Source organism: Trichechus manatus, unplaced genomic scaffold, assembly GCF_000243295.1.
Source record: "Trichechus manatus latirostris isolate Lorelei unplaced genomic scaffold, TriManLat1.0 scaffold00012, whole genome shotgun sequence".
In the NCBI taxonomy this organism is placed as follows: domain Eukaryota; kingdom Metazoa; phylum Chordata; class Mammalia; order Sirenia; family Trichechidae; genus Trichechus; species Trichechus manatus.
In genome coordinates this window covers 3,295,088-3,305,247 of record NW_004443948.1, presented here as the reverse complement: position 1 = coordinate 3,305,247, position 10,160 = coordinate 3,295,088, and positions in this window count along the sequence as shown.

Below are 10,160 nucleotides of genomic sequence, written 5' to 3'. Positions count from 1 at the left end.
TAACACAGTGGTGTGTGTGTGTGCATGACTGAATGAGTGAGATTATTTGATAAATATCTGCCTCTCCTCTTAGATTATAAACTCCATGAAGGCAGAAATCAAATCTGATATCTTCATCATTGTGTTCTTTTTGTCTTGGGAACAATTCACATAATGATTATTGACTGACTGAATGAGTCAATTACATATTTCAAAACAAAAAAGTGCTATCACTTCCACTTAAAAAGGCAATAAAAAATTTAGAAGGACTTATTTTTAGAAGAGAAACAATTATAAAAACAAAATTCAATTAGCTTAAAGATTCATTTGTGTCATTCACTCTATGGATTAGGACAATCTTGATTACCTACTTGAAATTAATCTAAGATCTAGATCCTTTGTCTGCACTTAGAAATTGATTGTCTCAAATGTAAAACATAGCCCTTTCATGAGCATACACACTTCGTATGACATTGACTATAAATATCCTGTAATGTCACAGAAACCAGTTTTGATTAAAGGCAGGATCCTGCTTCCTAGTGATGAGGACCATGTGTAAAAGGAATCCTCTCAATTTCTAGCAGTAGGAAAATGCAATTTGCATTTTATTCTGTAAATTTCTGTTGCTCCCTCAGATTGTGCCCACAGTTTCCCTAGGCGTGTTTTATCTTGTTACTTGACATCAAAATCTATAGTGTGTGTGAGTTTATTTTTATTTTTTGGTTGGCAGTGAGGTTGTGATGGATACTAGAGAAGTGAAGTGTTAAGCCTCATATGTGGATGTCTGCAGTAAAATAAATTAAAGTTTCATAATGCATGTGATATTAGAAACTGGTTAGTCAGATTTCAATCTATAGGCCACAAGAAAACATACATAACATGTATTTGATGTGGTTATTGAGCATACAACTTCAGCACTCCACGTCTTTGGTGAACTGAACATTTGTTGGCTTAAGCCGTATGGCACTACTCTGCAATGACATAATTTATTTTCTGTTGGTAGCCTATTTGTCATGGTCAAAGAGACTCAGAAACCTTATAGCAACAAGTAAAATCATAAAAATAGAATCTATATACATATACATTAAAAATATGACAGTCTAATTATATTATGTTTAAATATTATCATAAACATGTAAATTCAAATACTGTTATGGATATTGAATACTAATGAAATAAACTTTCTTACATTAAAAAATATCACTTTATATTTTGATTTATCCTTGGAACAGGATATGATCATTAAACTTATAATGTTTTCCGAATATTGTTCCTGTATTTAAATAATTACCAGAAAAGGTGTGAAAGATGCCTAGTATTTAAGGGATCAGACCACTCTTGTCCTAAATATCTGGTTATAATATCTATCACAATGCAAGTAGCTTACCATTATATGAGGCTAAAAAAAGGGCAAGTTTATAAGTAATTCTAAAATCTGTCCATTCATCACAAAAAAGGGCCTCTAACCTGTTTTGATGTTGCACTCTCATGAACATATCACTGTTTTCAGTGGAAGTGGTTCCACAGACGTAGAGTACAGCAGTGACAACAGTGTGCTGACAACATAACCCCCAGGTTTGCATTTTATATTACTGGAACCAACACTAGTTTCCTCTTTTGGGATTTAATATTTTGTTTTTCATGCTGACACTTTAGGTTTTGCTGTAACTTTTGTTTTACATGCTGCATGAATGTAAACATAAGAGTCTTCATAAAAAAATAATAATAGTTAAGTGGAAGAGAAGATACTGGTCAGGGTAATCTACACATGAGATAATTTCATTCAGGTCTTTGTGTATCCCCCCTTGAATAACCACAAGATAACAGGAGAATGCATTGCCTGATTGTGGTTGATGTTCATTCTTTTTTTTTTTTTTTTGAAATCTCTGAGTTTTCATCATATGCCTTTGGGTATAAAGCCTGAAGTAAGTTAAAAATGTCTAAAATGATGCACAAGAACATGTTTCCAATCCAAATTCTAGTCAATAAGTGCACAGACATCTGGCTGCATGCGTCGGTCTATGCTATGTTGGGAAGGCGAGAGCATCTCAAAGGAAATACAACAACATTCTTTGTCTTGCAGCCACTGGAAACTCCAGCCATCTATTTCCTCAGCAAACTGAGAAACTGCAGTGAAGACAGGGATACAAATCCAAGTCATCAGCAGCTTCCTGAAAACTGTGCCAAAGACAACAACATCTGATTACGTACTTATTAGACACTGGAAAATCCACTTTTCTTTGATGTTTACATATGATGTGTGCTTATTAAGTTTTTGCCCTCATAGACCAAACTTTACTTGGACATCATAATAATGATATATGAGAGAGCATCTTATAATCCATCCTTTTGCCATACAGAAAAGAGCAAAAACTTCTAAGAATTGATGATTCAGGTACTTTCAAATCTGAAATAACAATAGGAAAAGAAGTAACAGTTTGAAGTCAGTGAATAAAACCATGCCGCTACAATTCTTGGGAACAACAAGGGGGCTATAAGCTGAAAAGTGCCAATCCAAAACCTAGGACTACTACTTGGCAATATGATCATGTACATGAATTGACCCTTGTTTCACAGGAATAAAGACAATTCATTGTAAAATCACTAGTGACTACAAAGAGTTATCCCTGTTATGTCAGGCACTGTGCTACAAACACAAATTACCAAAATGGTGAAGACAGACATGGTCCGTGACCTGAGGAATTTTACAGAATACAAGAGATAACGGAAAGTTACAGAGTACAGTGAGAGAGAATAACATGAGGCCTAACCCATTCTAACCCAGGTTCTTCCCTAACCCAGTCAGGGAAGGCTTTGCTCAAGAAATACTAGTCTAGCTAAGAGCTAAAGGATATGTAAGTATTAGCGTACTTTGATAAATGCGATTGGGAAGGCTGGAAAAATCACCCAGTGGAAACAGCGTGTGTAAACAGCTGAAGTGAAAAGGAACTTTCACTGTAGATGGACAATGTATTTCTTCTACTCTGAATGTAGCTGGCCTTGGGCAAGATCATGAAGGAATTTGTCAGTGAGCTTTTCTCAACATGTTTTGTACTCTTTTCCGCCCTTTCAGCATGTTTAAACCAATTGCTGTGGATTCAATTCCAACTCATGGCGACCCCATGTGTGTCAGAGTAGAACTGTGCTCCGTGGGGTTTACAGTGACTGATTTTTCAGAAGTAGATCTCCAGGACTTTTTTCCAAGTCTCTTCTGGATGAACATGAGCTGCCAACCTTTTGTTTAACAGCCTACTGCATTAACCATTTGTACCACCCAAGGACCAGCATGTTTACTGTTATGAATTTATTATGAGTAATTCCAGTTAAAGGAGGACTTTTGCAGGAAGGCATTACATAATCTACCTCTGACTAACTCGCTGATGGAGCTATGCCACGCACTGAGGACTTTTATTGAGGAGGTGGGAGGGTATATTTTTTAGACACTGGAACTTTACTGCAGTCTTAAGTACATAACAGTTAAACACTCAACTACTATCCAAAAGGTTGGCAGAAAGGTCGATAATCTGTTCTGAAAGATTACAGCCTTGAGACCTTAGGGAGTACAGTTCTACTCTGCACACATGGGGTCACCATGAGTTGGAATCTATTCCACAGCAACTGTAATTTTTTGTTTTTTGTTTTTTTTTTAACTCTTCTTCATGGGAGTTCCTGGGTGGTGCAAACAGTTAATGTGCTCGGCTACTAACCAAAAGTTTGGAAGTTCGAGTCCACCCAGAGGCAACTCAGCCATTGAAAACCCTATGGAGCACAGTTGTACTCTGATACAGATAGGGTCATCATGAGTCGGAGTCTACTCAATGGCAAGTGGTCACTCCACTTCATAATGGGAAATCCAGCAGGGATGAATTCGGGATGCAATATACAGGTTATCAGTTGTGGAACTGTTATGCAGGGGTGAAAGTCATGTTTGGCATTCAATGTGCACGTGTAGAAGTATTTTCCTTTTTGCCAGCATGTCACTACTGTGGAGGGTGTAGCTGGCAGGCTATGAGGGAAAGAGACTAATAGACCACAGGGATTCATATTTACCACTCTGCCTCATCTCAGTACATACTGCTTTGCTTTAAAATCAGATTGACTGCTTTTCAGTGCCTGCCTAATTCATTCTTATCAAAGCAAACACGGAGCTGAAATAAATCTTTCGAGAAAAGAATCCAGAAGACTTCTTTTTTTTTTTAAATCTCTGTGGCTATTGTTGTCGTTGTTAGCTGCCACTGAGTTTGCCCTGACTAATGGCGACCCCATGTGTTACGGAGTAGAACTGCTCCGTAGAGTTTTCTTGGCTGTAATTTTTATGGAAGCAGTTTGCTCGGCCTTTCTTCCACGGAGCAATCCGGTGGGCTTGAACTGCCAACCTATCTCTATGGTTAGGGAGCAGCTAATTGTTTAACAATGGCTATCAATTCAATGAACACGGTTTTCATGAAAATTGGAATAAAATAATCGATATTTTTAGCATAAACTATATGCATCTAATGGCACAGTGGTTAAGCACTCACCTGCTAATCAAAAGGTCGGCAGTTCAAATCCACCAGCCACTCCTTGGAAAACTATGGAGCGGTTCTACTCTGTCCTATAGGGTCACTATGAGTTGGAATCCACTCGACGGCAATGGGTTATATGCTAGGCTGTCTGCTATGCCCTGTGGAGAATAAAAAGATATATCAGACATGCCCCTATCCTCAAGAGGATTGAAACCTATTGGTGGAAATGATATACATGTATACTAACCAAATAATTAGTAATAGAAAATGACAGGTGATTACGAGCTACATTAATCAATGGTCTAGGAAATGAGCACACTGGGTAAATATTGAATATTAAGCATAAGGTATAAATATAATTCTATCCAGCGCATGGTTTTTAAATTTATATTTCAATTAATTTTTAAATAATCATGTAGCCTCTTCAAAAATGTTTTCAATATGCATCTTAGAGCATGAATAATATTTTAAACTTAAGATGCTGCTATTTCAGGGTTCTATAATGTGACAAGGAGAAGCCCTGGTAGTGCAATGGTTAAGCACTGGGTTGCTATCCGGAAGGTAGGAGGTTTGAAGCCACCAGCCACTCCATGGCAGGAAGATGTGGCAGTCTGCTTCTATAAAGATTTCAGTCTTGGAAACCCTATGGGGCAGTTCTACTGTGTGGGTTCTACTAATGGTTGCTATGAGTTGGAATCGACTTGGTGACACAAGTTTGTTTTTTTTTAATAATGTAACAAGTAAACATTAACATTTCCAAAAGTTCAAGTGCACTTATAAAACATTGATTAAATACTGTGTCTGGAGTTCCTAGTAACAGATATTTGAAATATTATTTAAAAAAAAAAAAAGAGTCCAATGGCATGCTGCAAAGAAGGGATGAGAGAAGCTAAATGTAGCCTATACCATACATTAAGAGAAGTAGAAAAAGACTGAGATAATGCTAGCAGCAACCTTTCTGATGATAAATACCGAAAAAAGCTAATTAAATTCTGTGAAAATAGGAATTAGAGCAAACAAATGAATATGGAGTTAATAATTATGTTGCTGGGGAAAAAAACGGAGCACTAAACTATTAATTCAGTTTTTGAACAATGATGGAAATTGAAACAAAGAAGAGATCATTAGAAAAAAAGTATGAAATAAAATTATAATTAATGATCATTTAAACATTTAAACTAAGGGTTAAAGGGATTTAAGCAAAAGAGATATTTAAGAATGCAAAACAAAAACAGAAAAAAAACTTCTGATAATACCAAAATTACATTCAGAAAAGCTCTAAAGTAATAATAATAAGTATTATGCTAACCTCTGAACATTTTTTTTCAATTTCAATACTTAAAAAAAAAAATAACAAATAGATCGAGATTCTCTACAAAAACATAGGGATTGCATATTGATTTAGTCCTGTATATCCATCCCTAGAGTATGATTTTCTTGAAAGCAAGGGTCTTTTCTTATTCATTATTTGCATCTTTACCTCTCATAATAACTGAGGCATAATTGAAACTAAGTATTTGTTAGTATTATGGATAATGTTAGAAGCAGAGATGGTGGCAAGTTATCCTCTCTGAAATCAACATTTTGGGTTATGTAGATCCAAGTTTCTTTGACTGATATCCTTTTAAAGTCAATTTATCCTTTTTCCATGTTCCGCTTATTAACCTGTTCCATGAATTTGCATTTCCGTTTTAGTTGGTTACCTTAGCTCTCAAAGATAACTTCATTCTCCTGTTTAGGGATTGGATTTATTCTTCTTAGAGATTTGTTTGTTCCTTTCATTAGTCTCTTTCATAAAGATCCCTTATCATTCATTCATTGACAAGCATATGGCACGCCTTCTCCACTCTAATTCTTCTTATTTGTCCTTCTCTGGTTTTACTTTACCACCTGGGTAAAATAGTTAATATACAGACGTTTTAATAAAACGTAGGGCATTAATTACCTTTTGTTCCCAATATCCTTCTTGATAATTTGCAAACTCAACATATTCCATGAATTAAAAAGTGAAAGGTGAATCTGGTTTTAAAAATTAGATAATAAAAAATTATGGGAATATAAAAAAGAAAGAACTAGTAAAGCTTTAAAGTCCCTGGGTGGTATAAGTAGTTAATATGCTTGACTGCAAACTGAAAGGTTGGCAACTGAAGTCCACCCAGAGGCACTTCAGAAGAAAGGCTTGGTAATCTACTTCCCAAAAGTCAACCATTGAAAACCTTATGGAGCACAGTTCTGTTCCAACACACATGGGGTACCGTGAGTCGGAGTCAACTCAGTGGCAATTGGTAAGGAAACTTCATGAGAGAAGTGACTATGAAAAGGAACTTTTAATGACAGAAGTTGTGTGCATAGTGTTGAAGTATTAGTTTTGTAAAATGAAAATGATAATACCTAAACCCATAGACTTGTATTGAGGATTAAACAAGATATCTGCACACATAAGGTCACCATGAGTCAAAATCTCCTCAATGGCAAATGACAACAATAACAACTACTCTGTGGAGTTCTTAGCTCACTGCCTGTGCCTCGATAAAAAAACTGGCCAGCTAAGCTGATACATAAAACTAACCATCACAAGAACTAACTGGTAAATATGGCATTGTGGAATAAGAGAAAGGAAAAGCAAAATTCATTAAGCACATTTTTTTTGTACTGGCTTTTGATGACCATTTTTCAAAAAGCACAATTGTAAATGGTTATGTGAAATTTATACAATGATTTTCACCACTCATCCGTCAACGTATCATACTGCGGTGGTTTGTGTATTGCCATGATGCTAGAAGCTATGCCACTGGTATTTCAAATACCAGTAGGTTCATCCTTGGTGGACAGTATTCAGCAGAACTTCTAGACTGAGAAAGACTAGGAAGAAAGGCCTTGTGATCTACTCCCTAAAATAAGCCAGTGAAAACATTATGGAACGTAACAGAACATTGTTCGATATAGTGCTGAAAGATGAGCCCCCTAGGTTGGAATGCACTCAAAATACACAGTGGCCTCAACAATGGACTTGAGCATATCAGCAATCATAAGGATGGCACAGGCCAGACAACGTTACATTCTGTTGTACATAGGGTCACCATAGTTGGAGCCAACTCAACGGCAACTAACAACAACGATATAATAAATCAACCTAATCTTAGAAGAGGCATTTGCCTACTCATTGACTCAGTTGGTGACTAAGTGAATGAATGAGTAAATGCCTAACTGTAAAATGTCTTTACAGAATCAGGCTAGCCAGTCATGGGCCATATGAAAATATTTGGGCTTTTCTTCTGAGGTAGTCAGATTCAGGAGTTCTGATACTTTCTACCTACTCCCTGCAAAAAATTTTTTTTAAATGAAGCTAACAAAGCATATGATCCAGGGCCCTGTGTTTGCACCAACCCCTTGGGAGAGACCCTAACAATGTATTTCCATGGTCAAATGCTTTTGTAACATTTTTGGAAATAAATTATATCCTTTTTTCTTAAGTAGGATCCTTAAAATTCTGTAAATTTCACATCTTTCAAATTCTATAAGCTCTTGAAATGATACCTGTCTCCTTGACACTTACATTCAGACTCCATATCAAGAGTCATGGGTTTGGAGCTCCCTGGTTTAGCTTCAGGGAAATGGATGAGCAGGACCAAACTGGGTTAAGCTAAGTTATGTCCCCATTAAACAGCTGATGGGCTCACTCATGAGTGACAGAGAGCTAAAAAAAAAAAATGTCACTTTTTGAAAAACTGCCCCAGAGACAGACGGTGGACTCTCTGTGACACCATTAAAAGTTGTTTCACACAGAGACCACGTATGTTTTCCTTTAGTCATTTAGCCATTGATGTTGTTAACTTCACTTTTGGTAAATAGGAAGTATATGTCAGAAAAGTCAAAATCAGGATAGAGAAGAGGGATTAGGGAAGAGGGAGGAGGAATAAGAAAAAGTAAGGAAATGATTTTGGGTAAGATTTTTAAACAGGGAGAAAGAAATTCTGGTATGAAAATAAAATTTATCTTAAGAAAATCATAATGGAGTTTTAAATTGTGATTGCCAGGTTTTTTAAAATATATTACCTTTCTGAACACCTCAACAACAAAAAGATAAACAACCCAATCCTAAGATGAGCAAAGGACATGAACAGGCACTTCACTAAAGAAGACATCCAGGTGGCTAACAAATACAAACATATGAACAGATGCTCTCTGTGATTAACCATTAGAGAGATGCATATCAAAACTACAATGAGATACCATCTTACCCCAGCAAAACAGCAGAAAACAAAAAATGCTGGCAGGGATGTGGAGAGACTGGAACTCTTATGCACTGCTGGTGGAATCTGAATGCACAAGTAAGTTGCATGAGGAAGTGGCCCAAATGCCCATAGTCTCCACTCCTGTCACACTACCTGCCCTCTACCAGTCTGTACCTATGGCTTCATGGGGAGTTTCTTATGATCAGTAGACTGAGGAAGAAACAGACTTCTTGGAATGGGCCAAAGAATTGAAGATATTTGTGTCTCATATGAATGCTCACCATATGGTGAACTTGGCAGAAGAGAATTTTAACTATCAAGTGGATAAGATGACATGTTCTGTGGAAACCAGTCATTTTCTTTTCCTAGCCACTCTTGTCATTGCCCAATGGGATCATGAACAAAGTGGCCATGGTGGAAGGGATGGAGGTTGTGGATGGACTCAAAAACATGTATTTCCATTCACCAAGGCTGAGTTGGCTACAGCCACTGCTGAGTGCCCAGTCTGCCAGCAATAGAGACCAATACTGAGCCCTCGATATGGCACCATTCCTTAAGGTGATCAAACAGCAACCTGGTGGCAGGTTAATTGTGTTGGACTGCTTCCATCATGGAAAAGGCTGTGTTTCATACTTACTAGGATAGACACTTACTCTGGATACAGAATTGCCTTCCCTTCATGCAGTACCTCTGCCAAAATTATCATCCATGAACTCAAAGATCACCTTATACGCCATCACGCTATCCCACATGGCATTGTTTCAGATCAAGGCACTCACTTCACAGCAAATGAAGTATGACAATAGGCCCATGCTCATGGAATTCACTGGTCTTACCATGTTCCCCATCATCCTGAAGCAGATAGCTTGATAGAACAATAGAATGGCCTCCTAAAGACACAATTACAGTGCCAATTAGATGGCAACATTTTGTAGAGTTAGGGCAATGTTCTCCAAGGGGTTGTATATGCTCTAAACTAACATCCAATATATGGTGCTGTTTCTCCTATAGCCAATATTCATGGTTCCAGGAATCAAGGGGTGGAAATGAGGGTGGCACCACACACTATTATTACCCTAGTGACACACTTGCAAACTTTTTGCTTCCTGTCCCTGAGACCCTAAGCTCTGTGGGTTTAGAGGTCTTAGTTCCAAATGGAGGAATGCTCCCACCTGGAGACACAACAGGGATTACATTGAACTGGAAGTTAAGAATGCCACCTGGGGAGTTCTGGCAAAATGGCTCTCTAGGCAGAAGCACCACGCCATCCTCTACAGCAAAGATCCGAAAAACTAAGCCGAACAGAGAATACAATAATCCTGAAACCCTATAACATCAAATGAAGAGATAAAGAACTCAGCCAAGCACCAAATGGAGTGAGAAAACTGACAGAGAATGGAGAGCAAGGAGAGATTCATGCAGAGGTCCCCTACCAGCTAAC